Source organism: Euprymna scolopes, chromosome 2 (genome assembly GCF_053919585.1).
Source record: "Euprymna scolopes isolate OS-2025 chromosome 2, ASM5391958v1, whole genome shotgun sequence".
NCBI classification, from domain to species: domain Eukaryota; kingdom Metazoa; phylum Mollusca; class Cephalopoda; order Sepiida; family Sepiolidae; genus Euprymna; species Euprymna scolopes.
Window position 1 is genome coordinate 54,326,889 of NC_136483.1, and position 17,230 is coordinate 54,344,118.

General features: G+C 30.9%; 1 long non-coding RNA gene across 1 annotated transcript in view; it reads right to left on the reverse strand.

Annotated features, from left to right (window-relative positions):
• The window catches only part of LOC145239748 (uncharacterized), a 399,144-nt gene that overhangs the window by 334,586 nt on the left and 47,328 nt on the right, over positions 1 to 17,230 (reverse strand). Inside the window, exon 3 of the long non-coding RNA XR_013862374.1 lies at positions 126 to 206. This is a non-coding gene — a long non-coding RNA (uncharacterized LOC145239748). The remainder of the gene's footprint in view (positions 1 to 125; positions 207 to 17,230) is intronic.

Consider the following 17,230-nt stretch of genomic DNA (forward strand, 5'->3'; position numbering starts at 1 on the left):
AATGAGAGCACTGTAAAAAAAATTTTCTCTAAGGGTTAAGTATACATCAACTTTTTCATGGACTTCACGTAGTTAGGCTGTTTTATACATAAATAAACCTCGCTCACAAATGAAAACAATGTTACCTCTCGGCCTCTAAAGTTTCGCAACAGTGCAAACAGATAGCTAATCGTGGGCATCGAAGTTTCGAAACAGACAAACAGCACCTATGTATGTAACGAAATAAGAAAACTCATTAAGATAAATAAAAATTACCTTTAAAGTAGTTAATAAAATTCTTGTACAGCATATTAAATGTTATGAAAAGTTCTATGACGTTTTTATCATAAATTTTGGACAGCATTAATCTAACTTCAAACAAACAGTTCAACTTAAAAATAAAAGAGAATCTTAATGAAAGAATCGTAAATCTAAAGTATTTTTTAATGATGCGATTCCAATTCTCCTCGAAATACACGATTTTTACGATTAATAATTCCGATTAATCGTCCCACCACTAATATATATATATATATATATATATATATATATATATATACACACACACACACACACACACACATCTGCACATGTATGCATATGGATTTCCTCTAATCCATTTTATTTTATTCAATCAAGTTCGCTAGTCTCTAAACTTATGATATCAAATTTGAATGAATCAGCAATCAAATATCCCCCGTCTAATGATCTAACCATTCAATCAGCAGCAGTAGTTGAGTATAGTTGAGTGGTTTTGAAAAACTACTTTTATAACTTCCGTTTGAAGAGGCTGCTTAAATGTCTTGCAAGTATGCAGACATCAGGGGACCGTATTTGATGGTGGCATGAAGACATAAAAATGGTTAATGAAATATGAAGAGAAACCAATTTCCCTAGGCATTCTGGAGATGAAACTCTTCAGTATTTTATTAGTTCAAAATTAGAATATCATATGATCTTTGGTGTGTGTTAAAGAAAGAGGTCCTAAATATTTTTGACATTTAACTATTTTATGATATCGTCTTCTATCGACCACTTCATTATTTTTTAAATATTAAAATTCCTGAGGTTATAATTTGATATGTATTAGCATATAATCAATATCGCCTATGAGATTTTTTTCAAAACTTTTCACTAGTCAAGATAACTGGGTGTTAATAGAACCAAAATAGATTATTAGCTGATACCAAAGCCCGAGAAATCAGTTGGATTCTTGTTTCTTTGGGTTTTTTTACAGCATTTCAATTCTTTTTCAGTCATTTAATGTTATATTCTGATGTTTTGAAGATTAATTTGCTTTGCATATATAGTTTCTCATGCAACTGACAAATTTTATTTAACCTTCAGATGAGATCCCGACGGGTAATATTACTCCTGATAAGAATGGACTTCAGAGAAATGGCAGTGAAAGGTGGTTACACATTTCTCAAAATTTTAAACTCAGTCGTGTGGCACCGTTCCGACATTTGAAAAGACCACTGCAGAAACAACGGACTTCTTCTGATTCTATGCTCCAATAACCACATGGCAAAAAAAGAAAGAAAAAGACATACTGAAGATGAAGTTTTCCTTCGAAATATATTTAGAAATTTCAATATAAATTTCAAACAAATAAATAGTTGTTTATTTTGTAATAATGTGTTGTTTTTGCTTCAAACGTATCTAATACGTATTTATTTTATTCATCATATCTGTCTAAATTCTAACTGCTATATGTCATTTAAAAAAAAACATCGCTCACCCCATGTCACGAACACTATACACACTTGGAATGTTAACGGCTATTTTTTTCGTTCGGAAATAGAACAAAACATTCATTTTACATTACAAATACAAATATATTTTCAAATGTTATACTGGTATTTTATTTCTTCAAATCAATCATCCTGAGGAAGTACTGAAATAAAGTCGGAACGTTAATGAACATACAATTTTGTTTTGCTCCTTTTTCATCTGTCAATCATGTTGGAATATTATTTCCATAATTTTTATCATGTGCACTATTTAAGATCCTGTTTTGATTTTACTTTTTATGTTGACAAACTTTAATCAATATATAAGTTATATATATGCCAATTAAGCTGTACAGAATATTCTGCGTTTCATCCATGCTAGGATTCGCCAGGCTTATGCGAAGAGTTGTGGTTGTCTCATGTTTTTATATACACACATTCTATTGAGTTTTTAGTTAGCCAATCAGCTTCCTAGTTGCCAACGCTCCCTTCCTAATCAGCCAATGGACAGGAACTTACAGACCAAAGGCCCAGTTGACTTTGGGTTCAACCCTTCCTTTGTGTGTGCTTTTTTAGTGGGAAGCGTAGGTGTAGTTAAATGTGTTCTTTTTTAATAATGTGTTAAATTATCATATATATATATATATATATATATATATATATATATATATACACATATACACACACAAACTATGTATATGTATGTTTATTTATTTATTTTCTATTGTTATTGTTAATTTTAAAATCATTCTGTATCGCTATCCTAGAGTAAAGTTTATCCTGCGTACACAGTTGTTCGCTATTTCTCTCCTACAGTTTAATAGATGTTGATGGTCTTTAAAGTATAGGATAACAAATTTTTCATGGAGGCATAATCTACATGGATCGTCTAGGTCTCTACATGTGTTTGCTTGTTTTACTATTTGCCATTCGACTTCCGGCAAACGTCCGCTTTCTTTGAGTTCCCAGTATTTGTTTGCTAGTGCTGTTTCCATTTGGTGTTTTTTTTTTATTTTTGAACGTACTTTTGTGGTCATAATATCGGGTTTTGAAATCTAAGGAAGTTATACCTACGTAATATTTGTTGCTATTCGGGTTTTCTTTCACAAATATTGTGGCCTAGTAAACTATGCTTTTTGGTTAGGCATTTATTTTGAAGTGGGAAAATTGTGCGGGATCTACAGTTGTATTTATCTTGTTCATTATTAGTATTTTTATTTTTATTTCTACTACGGTTGTCATTGTCCGGAGTTGGTTTATTATTATTATTATTTCTGTTCTATATCTATATATATCTCAACAGCAACCCGGAGCCTCTTTTTATTCTCATGTGTTTTAACACATGTGGACATCCAGAAAAGAACATGATTTTTGGAAACATTTTTTATATTCAGAATTGTTGAGGTATGGAACAAACTGCAGCCTTTACGACTTGCATTCATTCTTGGTTAGTTATGATGCACGTAAGCATGGTACAAAAATGATTTCATTATTATTGTTGTCCGATACTGCATAAACCAGAATACTTAGATAAATAAGTTTCATATTGATACAATAATATCATCAAAAAATGTAAATAAAACAATTTACTTTATTTTATTTCTAAAATGAAAGCTTAAAATAGGATAGAAATAATAATGAGGTACACAGAGGGTTCTTATTCATTTCCTAAAAATGCTGACTGTAATCTGAAAAGTTTACAAATTTATTTCAATTAATATCATTTTATTTACAATCCTTTCCATCTACTGTACTGAGTACATTTTTGGATCCTAACCCCAAATTTCAATTTATACAATTAAAAAGATAAGAATAAAAATATGATGTTATTATTATTTAAAAGATAAGAATAAAAATATGATGTTATTATTATTTAAAAGATAATAAAAATATGATGTTTTGAGCCGAGTACAATAAAATATCGGGTTCCTTGTTCAATCTAGAGATAAATCTTCCGGCTGGTTCTGTATACAATGATTCAATAATTTATACTTTGAGCTGACAATCATTTTCAAGCTGATGTAAATTGACTGATGAAAATATACAGTAATAAGACAATATGAGCAATACCAGTGGAAAGGGGTAATATATATACCATACACTGGATAAGGCAGGGGAAGCTAGGGCCGTAGCCCTAGATATATCTAAAGTCTTTAACAGGGCATGGCACGGTGGTCTTCTTATGAAAATAAAAACATAGGGTATTACTGGACGAATACTTAACATAATCAAATCTTTCTTAGATAAGAGAAAAATCCACGTTGTCCTCGATGTGACATAAATCCGGGGTGTGTGCCTCAGGGGTCGACCCTTAGACCTATATTATTTCATATATTCATAAATGATCTGCCTGATAAAATTGTCTTTGAGAAGCGTATATTAACTGATGACACTACGTTCTTTAACAGCCACGAGGGAAAAACGAATGGACACATATTTAAGGAAATGGCTGAAACCTTAGAAGAAAACTGTCAATCTGTAGTGGAATGGGCATATAAATGGATGCTAACAGTCAATGCTACCAAGACTAAGTTTCTTTTCTTTAATAATTACAAGAAACCTGCTCAACCACTGATAGCTATGGCTCATATACACTACCTGAAAGCTCTTCGTTCACACTCCTTGGCTTACGTTCACAGGACATGACTTGGAACAAATATATCGAGGACATTGCCAAATCTGCTGCAAAGGAAGTGGTCTCTCTCTCTCTCTACTCTGCTAGAAAGTTACTTATGCCTGAGAGTATCCTGTACCTCAACAATTCGTTCATGTATGAACTATTGTTGTCACATTTGGGCTGGTGTTTTTGCTGCTAGTCTCTCACTCTTAGACAGGGTTCAAAACAAGAGTTGCCAACCTAATAGATCCCGCACTGTCAACCAAACTCCAACATCTGTCCCAGGGACAGAATGTCGCATTCCTGTGTCTATTTTACAAATATTTTAATGGAAAGTGCTCCAAAGAAATCCAAGCCCTTGTACCCCCATCGACAAAAAATACCCCCAACTAATCCGACAAACAGCAAAATCCCACCCTTACACTGTAGAGATCCCTAGATACTGGAAAGCCTTCTACTCAAATAGTTTCTTCGCTCAAATTGCTAAACTTTTAAGTAAGTAGTTGAATTGTATTGTAAAACATATACATTGAGGCAGACCGAAAATTACCTTCTTGTAAAAAACGTTTTTAATTTTGTTTCATAATACATATTGTATTCTTGCACGTAACCAATAGAAAACGAAACAAAAAAAGTGATAAACTTTTATACTTTTCGTATTAATTCATATATATATATATATATATATATATATACACACACACAAGTTAGAAAAGCATATCATCCAAGGCATGATATTTTTACTATAGGCTTACTATAAAAGCAAACTGTTTTTACAATAGGCTTTAAAAATAAAGGTACAATATTCAATTTGAAATTTATTTATCTTCAAAGTGAACTTTTATAAATTTTACAAAGTAAGGTATAAAAATTTAATTTAAATTGAATCAAAAAATTACCTTGGATTTATTTTATATAATGTACATTCTGTTGCACTTTTTAAAAAAATCATAGAAAATTGTATATCTATATCATTAATTGCTAGATGAAAGATAATGTTTTTAAGTTGCAACAAAATGTACATTACATAAAATAAATCCAAGGTAATTTTTTGATTCAATTTAAATTAAATTTTTATACCTTACTTTGTAAACTTTATAGAAGCATTTTCAATTATATATACTATTATAGCGGTGGCAGGAATCAAATATTACCTGACAAATAAGAAATAACTTTTAGTATGACAATAAATCATTTTGAATATTGAAATGAATTTGGTATGAAACTCAGCTACACTCTTGAAAGAGTCTTTAAAGCAAAAAATACTAAAATCTACTGTTAAATATTTTACATTTGCTCTCAGCTGTTTACTGTGTAATTATTAACTTTTAAATGCGTAGGTTTAAACTATTATCTAAGTTTTTTATAGGTGCTCCATAATTTTGACCATAACTGTATGTCAAATCCGTACTATGATTTGATGTGGAATGTATAAACGAGTATAAGCAAAATATCGGGATATTTGTTCCTAATGTCATTTCTTTATTTAATTTTACATGAGTTTTAAAATAGGTTCAATATAAAATGTACTGATTTCAAATGTACGGTTAGTTTGACTCCTAGATAAACATTTAACAAATACAGAAAATTTAAGTAACTCATTTAAAAAAAACAGATTGGAAAGTGGAGATGAAAAGTTCATAAATATTCCAGTTTCCATTATGAAAAATAGGAAGATGAATTCTGCTTATTTTAGAAATAATTTATGCATTTCTGTATTTTAACCCTTTTTTTTATTTATTTTATTTTATTTTTTTTTTTGTACTTTTAATCTTTTATAAATTTTATCAACGAAGGAAAAAATGCAATTTTCTTCTTCATTGAAGAATTTCAGCCACTTCAACTATCATGCAGAGACTAAAAGAGAAGTAGCATTAGATACTGAATTATGCAGAAATGGTGGATTCAACTCGACTTTATAGCTTGATCTTGGAGAGGGATACTTGGGCCTTCAACCCCATAATCAAAAGTTTAAAAGAATAAAAACAGTAAAACAAACAAAAACATTAAAGTTATAAAATTGAACTATTGCATAATCTTGTATTATACTAGCTGTGTTTACTCAGCGTTTCCCAATAGTTAAGATTATAGTATCTTAATGTTTACTCTTAAAATTACTGGATGCAAATAGCTAAGAATAATATTTTGAAACAAAGAACAGCAAAGAAATTTAAAGTAAAAAAAAATCAATTTCACAAAGTTATTCATTAAAATAGTTTATTTTCCTAAGACACCGTAATGCATTCTAGTAGATTTAACTTAATTATTAAATTACTTTTTGTAAACAAGAATATTAATCTACAAGGTAATTCATTAAAATGACTGAATTGCTTTCTAAGAAATCGAAATGGATTGAATTTACTAATTTTGTTTTTATAAATAAATATTTTTTCTAAATAATTTTTTGAAAGTTCAGTTTATTACAAAAATAATGTTTTTAATCAAATAAGTGTTTGGTTTGAGGTGAAAATGATTAAAAAAAAACTAATCTCGCCCTTCTTTAGAAGGATTTGAACCAACAAATCAATATCACTAAAAACAATATATTATAAAATATCTGACGAATTTTAATAAATTTATTTAATGCCAGCTTTAAAGGAAGCCGATGACATGTTCATTTTAGTGAAACGAGTATACATTGTAATTCTATTCATTTGGTATTCTAATCGGCAATTAACTGGAATCGAACGATTTTACTGGAATAATTATTAATATTAAAAATTCGAATCGTGGAGAATAAATAAAATTGCAATTTAATAATAAATAATTCATTTAATAAAGATTTCTTTTTAATAGGAATTAGTTGTGTTTGTGTAAGTTACTGTCTACCTATGTTTGGATAAAGAAGGCAAAAATCATCTCAGTTATTTTTCATTGTGTAAATTTGAAATCGAGAATAAAAACTGAATTCACATGATTATAATAAAAAAAATCATTTTATTTAGTTTAAGATTAAATGTTCTAATTGTATTATTCCATAATAACATTGCAGTTTAAAATTAAAAACAAGGATTTATTTCAATGTAGATTCATTTTTAAAGGAACTGATTGTTTATTTGTTTAAGTTGTGGTTAGGTTGGTTAAAAAAAAAAGTTGTGGTTGGTTAAAAATCCAAAAATGGGCGTTAGTTATTGGTAAATCTTTAAGTTAGTTAATCTTGTAAGCAAGATGTACTGGTCAAATGTCTTAAAAATTGTGAAACCCGTCTCACATCTAGAAAATATGCCTTAATTGTTAGAATAAATTAAATTTTATTTTTTAAAGAAAAAGATATCCTGTTTTTTTTATTTTAGGCAAGAGTTCACTTCCAGCACAGTGATCATACCACTAATGACACTGGCAGAGAACTCAAAGAGAAAACTAAGCAGCTGATGAAGTTAACATATAAACCCCTATGCTCTAAAGGAGATGTGGCTATCGTTTTATTGTGGATCTGGTTGCTGTACATCGGACATAACAACCGTTTCAGAAACGTCTCCATGGTGTGGACCAACCAAGTTACTCTCCCTATTGTGTCATAATGGTAAAATCTGTAAGTCAGCTAATCTTGCTTACAAGATAAGCGATTGCATCTATTATCCAATAAAAACAACGTATAGAAAAAGGGAGCCCACTTTATTTCATATAAAAAATAAGAGCATTTAATTCAAATTAGCAATATTAAAATAGGGAATAACAACAGTTCTATGAACATATGTGTCTTAGAAAATGGCATAATGTATGTGGTTAACGGTGTTAGGAGAATACGAAATTATCATAACAAAAAAAAACATTTAATTTAATTATTACAAATTGTTTAGTGATTAAGTTATTGATTAAATCAAATTGTTAAAAAAAATGGAAGCGTTGATCAATGTTTTCACTTTCCTTTCTTTATTAATTTTAACCACCTCTTATGAATCGCATATCTAACCACAGTTACAATTTTTTTTTAATTATAATGTTCACTATTGATTTTATCTCAGATATTTTACTGTGTTTTTGATTAACTCATGAATGATGACAAATGATTTAATTTAAAGTAACTTATGCAAATTCATATTTTTCTTATTTTTTACATCAATTATGCAATAAGATATATATATATATATATATATATATATATATATAAAGTGTTGGAACGATTAATCGGAATCGGGAATTGGAATAATCGGAACTTTTAGGGGTATCGGAATCAGTATCAGAAAAAATTTGTGCTTAATTTCCAATAAAGTAAACATTTCAGCAAATCTCCTCACTAACGTAATGTACTTGCAATAACCCTTATCCCTGAGTGGCTTCCGGGCCTTGATAAGTGGTGATCACTGTGTAAAAAAAAAAAATTCCAAAATCGATTCTTTTAATATTTTTAAACTTAATTTTCGATTGCTTGTACTGATAATAAATCTTTATTGTTTTTAAACTATTAGTAAAACTAAACTCCATAGATCATAATAACATCTAAATAAGATGTAATTTTTTTTTTATTTACGTAAAATAAACAAAACAAAACTTGAAACTTTGCAGAAATTCGTTAGGTAACCTCTAGAGGAATGCAGTTCTTTTACAAGGTATCAAAATAATTGTTTAAAATTAAATAAATATTTTGTCGTTATTGCTAATTAAATAAAAATAGAATATAAAAGGTGTTGTTTTATTAATCTTTATGGGTTTATGCTTTTGCCCAGTTGGGTTTTGTCCGGTAGGTTTTGTTTTGCTCCCTCATTGAGCATTGACAAATATGACAAGGAATGGACAAACCGTCGTGAAAAAACTTAGTTTGAATTTGTGAATTTTCATACTTCCGTGTGAAAAACTGTTAGCATCAAATTTTCTTGGATTCTGTCTGTATCATTTACTTATGCTTAGATTAGTGATTCCTAGGGCACCAAATGTCGTCTGAAGCCCTATCAAATATTCAAACATTTTTTCGCATCTACTTGCCAAATATCTAGATGATGCTTCTCAGAGAGTTCAATGTTAAAAGATTTCAAACGAATGGGCAAGTTTTATTTTCTTGGAACCGCGTTGTCTGTTAAAAAATATACATGAATACCTCACAATAAATTTATCAAAGTCTTGGATAAAATACATAAAAGGGAAAACATATACAAGTTTGTCAAATTAAAAAAGAAGTTATACCTACATTTAAAAGTGCCATCCACCCAATGATAATCTACTTTTTGGGCGATATTTGTGAACCATCTAAAACAAAATGATTTTAGAATTTAGGATGGAGGGTTAGTAACGCATATAAATTTAGGGCAATTATTTAATAAATATCGATTGAAAATAGCTCGTTGTTCAAGAGTGTTTTTAAAACGCAGCTATCTCCAAAATTATATTTTGAAAAATATCTTAAAATGTTAATGGTTCTTTAAAACCAAATAAAATCGATTTTTATCAGTTATGAACACGCTTCATACTACTGCTCTCATGTTGAGGGTTACTATTTACTTGCCTCCCATAAAAGGTAAAGTTAGACACAAGATTGTTTTTTAATATGGGGATTATCCAGCTCCAAAAAAAGGGGAGTCGGAACAAAAATAAAATTTGCCTTAGTCTAGAAGGATTTCTCCTTCATTTAATGTGGAGAGAATAGGTAAAGTGTAGCATCAGAACAGATACTACATTTTGTTAACGTTTCGATCGATGTAGATGTAACCTCCGACCGAAATTCTGTGCAGATTCTCGAGTTCAACAGAAAAATTCCCAAGTTCGAGAACAATTTGTATATTAATATTTTTTTTTAACTGGAGTGAAGGCTGGGGGCTTGGGGGCCTTCGTAAAACAATATCTCCCGCACGAACTGTTCTAAAATTTATTTTCAATCAATATTTATTTAATAATTGCCCTTTTTTCCTAGCTGGCCCAAATAGACTTTTTTCCATTGTCTTTCTTTTGTTGCCTTTTTCCGTTGCCAATTTTCCTAAATTCATAAATTTGGCATAAAATGATCACCGGTTTCTGGGCCATTCTGATTGTTTTAAAGCAGTTAATTAAATTTTTTACCACTGACCCCAAACCCAATCAGAAAACTCATAAAACCACAAGTAATCGCTTTATTTTTCGTATTATCACCCGAATTTAGGGTTAGTAGTAGGAAGAAGTCATGTCTTTTATGACTTTTGACAATGATATATGTTATACTACAGTTTTACTAGGAACATAAACATGGCCAAAATTTTTAAAAAAGCAAACAAAATCCGTTACATGTTCTTAAAACACTGGTTCGAAAAAGGTAATTATTTTATATTATTTTATATATACGCGAAATTGTTTGTCAGACTGTTTATATGCAATAGCATTAAAAATGGAGAATAGAATTTTTCTTTTCGCAACAAAAAGTTATAATTGCGATTGGCGAAAAATTAAAACGGAAGAAAAAAAACACCGATAATTTCAAGAGAATACAGCATTTACATGTACCGTTTTACATGTAACTATTAAAAATTAAATAAAAACATTACCTATAAACATTCATAATTATAAAAAAATAAATACAAAATGATTTATTTAGGAATTTAAAGTGCAGGATCAGTTCCACACATAAATTTAGTGTAAAATAAGTGTCTTTTTCCAAAACATTCTAGTGTGTTAGGGTAGGTGACCAAAAACAAAATATTTTTTTCTATTAGAGATAAATTATGTGCATTTATTTGGGTGGGATGTCTACTTTTGTAAGCTCTTTGGCATGGTTTTACGACGTTGCCAATCGGACAAGTTAGTGGGAAACAATTTAGTACGCATCCATTAAGAATTAGAATGGTCCAGAAATGATGATTTTTTTTACGTTAAATTTGTATTCGACACTGATCTTCCAATCTAAATACTAAAATGATTGTTTTCTTTCCGTTAAGTTTTTTTTAAGTGTTTCATGCGTTTTTTAAGGGTTTGACAGAATTAATATTTTATTTTGGAATAGGGATTTAGCTGAGAGTATTAATCTACAAATTTATTATTATTATCATCATCATCTCGTTTTTTTTTTACAGCAAAGCAAAGTAATTTAATAACCAACTAATCTTTTATAATTAAAATAAAATTTTCACTTCATTCATAGGCACTAAATAGCTAACAAAGCCCATGCCATCTACATATTAAAAATAGTTTTCTAAATAGTAACATTAATGTTTAGAAATTCATTCATAACAATGGAAGGAGGCCTTGTTGAATATTTTGTTCTCACATCGTTTTCTCATTTTGCCTTCCAACCGTCGACTATTTTCAACTGTTTATGAAAACTTTCAAGTAGCATGTTGTACACTAACAACGAACTGATACAATCTGGCTTTGTTTTAAAATCAAAATAAATCTTTTGTTGTCTTACAATTTTCAATCAATTACAAGGAAAACATTTGACAAAAAATACATGCGGAAATTAGCACGGCTTATGTAATAATTTTAACATGTTCAAAAACCAACAAATCTCTAATCAAATATTTATAAAATTTAAAAGAATCGGAATTGTATCGGAATCGGAAATTTAGAACAGAATCGGTAACTGAATCGGAAAAAATTTGCAATCGTCCCATCACTAATATATATATATATTACTATCAGGTCGATCGGCATTGCCTGATCGTAAAATATGCTTAAATATATTTGAATTTATACAGATTTCGTATTTATTATTATAGCGCCAATACTTAATTGATCATTATACTGTAGCTAATATATAGTAGTGATTTCAGAAGTTAAAACAAAAACCATCAAGTGCCATCAGCTAGACTCGAAACCAAACCATTTATCTTTAGCTCTCCAGCCGTATGTGTTACCATTTGAGCTAATAACAGGCGGATATTAGAACTTTAAAAATTAACCGACTTTACGATATAAATGTCTATTTGCACATGCATAGAAGGTACATGTTTAATGAACTTATGCCTACCAAGTAGACCAGAACTTAACATTAGTTTGGTAGAAACCGTTCATCACACAGACAGACAAGATTATATATATATATATACACTATACAGGATGTCTCAAAAATGTACTTACACCTTTGTGTTGCAAGTAGTAATTAATTAATCACTGCATATAAGGAAATCAACTTAATTTGAACGAGAAGTTTGTCCTGAAATGTTACTGGAAGGCCGTAAACGCCATTGAAGTGCAAAGACAACTCCAAAAGGACTTTGAAAAACCGCCACCAACTTGCCGGACAATCGTTTGCATCAGAGACAAATTTGAAGCAGATAGAATCGTCCAAAACATCAGGAAGAAACATTCCATATGACCAAGAGCAGGTGCAGGAAATACTGCTTTGATCACCACATAAATAACTCCATCAAACTGCTTGGGAAATCCAAATTACAAGTAGCATCGCATCAAGAAGCGCCTGCACTGAAAATACTAAACACTAACCCATGCTCTCAATGAAGATGATCTTGACTAGAGAGTTCAATTCTGTGAATATGACCTAACAAAATGCGAAAAAGATAGAGGGTTTCCACACAAAATTGTATGATGTGATCAGGCAACTTTTAAATTAAATGACTCAATGAATCACCATAATTGGTCCTACACATTCTCATATAACACTTGAACACAATATAAACTTACCAGGAGTAGGATGTGCGCATTGGGCATCATAGCGTCATGTTTTTTTTAATGGAATTGTCGCTGGTGAGAGTTTCCTCAACTTCTTCAGGAGATTACCGGCCCACAAATTTCAGAGATATTTGGTAATAATGGCGTAAGTGTATCGCACCAAACCAAGAGCAGTTGATGCATTGAAATAGGAAATTAAAAGATAATGCCGCGATATTTCTAATGGCCTGTTTCATGTTGTTTGCAAATCCCTTTGATCGTTTTATCAGCATTGTATGATAATTGTCATTAATTTGAACATTTGCAAACACAATTTAGTTACATTTGTCTTCTGCATTCAAAGCTATTCCATTTTACTCTATGTTTATAAATAAAGATTTTATAGTCATTCGAAGTTTGAGTACATTTTTTAAAACGTTCTCTCTCTCTCTCTATATATATATATATATAAATAAATATATTATTAAGCTTCATCTATTATTAATAAATACTAAGCTTTTAAATTGGAACCTGGAATAGATTCCTATAGCTGATCATAATCGATTACCTCCTTAATCATTTAACTATATAAAATCTTCCTATTACCTTGTATATATAACACAAGATTATAAAGATTCGATAGGCTTCATAAAAGATTTTTCTAAACTCGTATTCACGCCGCATTAGACACAAATCAAGAGCTAGACATTCTTATTACATGTTGACATGATTGGCTGTTGATAAATTCGAATTTCAATCACCAGAATGAAAGGCACATTTAAAAAGTTAAACGCTATGACTACAACACATATCTGAAAACATTAAACGACCACTCAACAACCACTTCTGATTAAATTGAGAATTCTTATGATTCGGATTCTTTGGACTACTGTTTTCATCTTGAGTGTCATTTTCATAACGTTTCGGTCGATTGTAACCTTCGACTTTCTTCGGGTATATCTTGTCAAACTTGGGAATTTGGATAAAATTTCGACTCTTTATTTACTTCACAAGAGTAGCATACTCTTATTCTGCCAGCCATGACTGGATAGAGATCCTTAGTAATTCGCAATTGAATGTTTTGATCTCAGGAGAATATCACTCTTACAATTGATTTTGCCAAGTATTCTAACCACTGTGCCACGGTTCTTGCAAGTACTTAAGATAAGAACAGTAGCCCAAAGAATACAAATAATATGAATAACCCAATCCTTATCTAAAAAATTCTGAAACGTATTAAGAATTGTGTTCTTAATCTCAGTAAAAATTCTGACTATGACAAAAATAACCTTGAATAATCCAAAGCTAGTGATATAATTAATGTAATAATACTAGCATAGGTGCCCGGCGTTGTTTGGAGGTGTGTGTTGAATAAAAAAAAAAAAAAAGATAGTAGGAAGGCAGGCTCGAACCCATACCGTGAAGGAAGAAAAGAACGGGGGGAAAAAAAACGTGACATCTTTGCTGTTACGATCACCGCCAAAACAGAAGTGACGTAGGTTTAAATTAAGGCTAGACAATCGAAAAGAGGAGATGACTTTCGAAAATATCGGTGAAAAAAGTGACCCCTCCCTGTAGAAAGTGCCCAGTTAAGAATGAAGAAATTAATGTTTTTAACCAATTTTTCGGTATTTGTCGTCTGAAGCTTTAAAACGATACTGATCTTGTGAAAATCCGTCGCCTCTGTTGAAAGTTTTAGGCAGACATGCAAACATACATACATTTATATATTGGTAACTCAAATTTTCGATCCAAACCGATTAAAATGCTTGCCCTATCTCTGAATACCCTTTATGTAAAATTTCAAATGTTTAGACCAAAAATTGTCTGAGCAATTTGGTAGAGACCGCAGAGGTCAAATTTTATAAAACTTTGACCCCTATTATGACCCCTTAACATTTATTGTCTTGGGCTCAAATCAAGTTATTAAGTTAGACCAATGTCCAAGGAACCTATATCTAAAATTTCAAGTGTTTAGACCCAAAATTGGCGAAGGAGTTTGGTAGAGTTCTCAAACGTCAAATCGTTGAACTTTGACCCCTTTAACAGCCAAATTTCTGGCCGAAAACAGATTACAAAGATTTTTCCAACTCTCAATACCCTGTATATCAAATTTTTAGTCTGTAGACTAAAAATTGACAGAGTTATTGTGTAGGGAAATGTACACAGACACACACACACACACTTTTATAGATATACAAATTAATATAATAGTATAATTCATACATTTTAATAATAGCCTATATGTATTTATTTATATGCCCAACTCCATTGTCAGTAATTTATTCCAACAATCACATCCTATCAAAAAGAAAAATATATTTTTTTTTATCTTTAAGGGTTTTCATTTTAACTACAAATGATTTCTAAGACGGTCAATTTTCAAAAAAAAAAAAAGCAAAAAAAAAAAGGCAACCAAGTATTGAAAAAAAAAATAATCTATATACTAGTAAAATTATGCTGATCTTGTTTGCTTGTCACCGTGCACACTTCATAATTATTATTAGGAAATAGATATTTGCTTGAAAATCTTTCAATATCAAAGGTAGAAATTATATATTTAATAATAGTATAAATTCAAGCCATGAACTATTTGCATTATTACTGAAGGAAATTTTCACCATGAAGTTGACAAAAGCTCTAAATGTGTCTGTTCGTTTGAAAGCAGCAGACCTCCCACCACCGCGTCCTCTCTTAAGTCAAACCCTTCCTCACCATGGTAGTATCAGTGGAAATGTCATAGTGTTAGAAGTATGCGGTCTGAAACTTTAGTTCCTGGCAGGGTTGCCCATAACAGACATGTCTGGCATTCAGTAACACGACATATGAGTCACAGCCTAACAAACAGACGTCTGATGAAAATCTAGGAAGGGTCAACATTAGGATCCATCACTCTCTGATCGTCTCTGCCATTATGTCTGTGGCAAGACGAGTCAGGCTCAGAACTGCAAATCTGTGGAGTGAGGATAATAATTGATGTTGCTTCTGCTAGTGTGCAACTGCCAATCCTTTATGTGATCTGGGTCAAACCTTCCCTGACTTTGTATACAGCTGTTGAATTTTGTTGTTTTGGGCGTAAATCAAAAAGTTGCAATATTGTAGGTATAACGAATAGCTATGGTCAACAAAGACAACGTCATGTAGACAAGAACATCCGGAGTTCTGTGATCTTCATAGGTTCTGTGCTGAAGTCTGATTTGTCAAATAACAAAACAATGATGGTGGCAGCAGTCGTAACTACTAGTTACTACTGTTATATCGACTAATCGCACACTTTAGATAGTCTTATAAATTTAATAATAAAACAAATATTACCTGATTTGGTCATAATTTAGCATAATCACATTGAAAAACTCGTTTTCATGAGATCACCGATGTTAAGCAATGTTGAGCATGTAGAAAGACGTTGACACCTCTCTGCAAGAACTGAAAAAAGCATGTTTCCATCTTCCCTGACCAGAATATACATACTAAGGCCATTTGTGAATTTGATATTTCATAGAAACTTCCTCCATTAAGGAAAACCATTTCAATTCGCCACTTTCATTCTATAACAGGTTACAATTGGATTAGCATAGTATGGAAATTCCGAGATGCTCATCTTGTTTGTCACTGAACACACTTCATCTGTTGTTATCCTTGGTTTTTCCAAATATTTTTGTAGTCAGTATTCTTTCTAGAAAGACATTGGGTACTTATGGGAGGTACCACAAGAAGGTTGTCAACATCCTAAGTAAAATTGATCGTTGTGGGACGAACTGGATTCGAACTTAGAACACCCAGGCCGTCAGTCCATGTTGTTAACTGTCATCTTCCAATATCAAAGGTAAGAAATGACTAATAGAAAATTCAAGTAATCAACTATTTACATTATTACTCAAGGAAATTTTCATATAAAAATGTTGGCTGTTTGGATTTTTACAAAACATTTGTAATATTTCTGTCATATTTGACATAAATTACTTTAATCTATTATAAATACATATAAGAAGAAATATTATCTGTCTGATTCTAGGTTAGAAAGTGGACACTTATTTCAACTCTTTAAAAAGTTATTCAATGTTTGCATTAGTATTTACAGCGTTTTAATATGTACACTAGTCATGCTCAATTTGCAACTTGGTAATCCTAGTAAGAAGCTCAAAAATTAATCCTGTGACAAATTTGATGCATTTGATAGAAAAAAGGCATGATTTTGCTTTACTTTGTGTATCTCCCTTTCAGTTGACTAATCAGGTGACATCAAGGCGGCAGCAGCAGCAACAGTTACAAACCAGTATAAAAAATCAGTATGAAACTTTGAGCACTTTGGGGCGTGAGCCCCACATTGTCACTATCTAGCGATATGACCAGGAACAATAGCCATATGATGGCTATCCACAACAAATAT